Raw genomic sequence first — 513 nt, forward strand, 5'->3', positions numbered from 1 at the left:
CTTCACCCCTCCTTCTCCTAGCCTAAAGTCTCCTGCTGCCCCCTGGGTCTCCTCAAATCTTACTCTGGGCCTCCAAACCTCCTTCTAAAGACTCCTTACTGTCACTCCACTGCCAAATCTCGTGCACAAGCCACTTCACAGGCTCCCCGTCTCTCAGGTATCATAGAGACCCATAGTCCGCCCCGGGATGCCCTGCAACGCCCCCCGCCCCGCCCCCGCTCCTTTCAGCTGCTAGCTTTTCCCCCTAGGGCCGGGAGCTCGAGGTCCCCAAGGGTTTCCCTGGTCTAGGCAAGGCTCAGGAGTAGTGGGCGGGGCTCCGGAGCAGCGGGCTCCGCCCCGAAGGCGGAGCCAACCGCGTAGGGGGCGAGGCCCCGTGAGGCCGCTCCCCGCCCGCCCCTTCAGCCCGCCCCGCTCCCCGAGCCTATAAAGGGAGGCGACCCACCACTCTCCAGGCTGGCATCCTAGAGCCACCGCCAGCCCCGCCGCGCGGAGAAAGCGCCACCAGAGAGGGGC

The 513-nt window shown here is 66.5% G+C and overlaps 1 protein-coding gene across 1 annotated transcript in view; it reads left to right on the forward strand.

The window, feature by feature from the left end:
* Positions 1-513, forward strand: part of GRASP (GRP1 (general receptor for phosphoinositides 1)-associated scaffold protein) — an 11,949-nt gene that overhangs the window by 1,058 nt on the left and 10,378 nt on the right. The window lies entirely within an intron of this gene.

The sequence above is a fragment of the Bison bison genome, unplaced genomic scaffold, assembly GCF_000754665.1.
Source record: "Bison bison bison isolate TAMUID 2011002044 unplaced genomic scaffold, Bison_UMD1.0 scf7180017864383, whole genome shotgun sequence".
Classification (NCBI taxonomy): domain Eukaryota; kingdom Metazoa; phylum Chordata; class Mammalia; order Artiodactyla; family Bovidae; genus Bison; species Bison bison.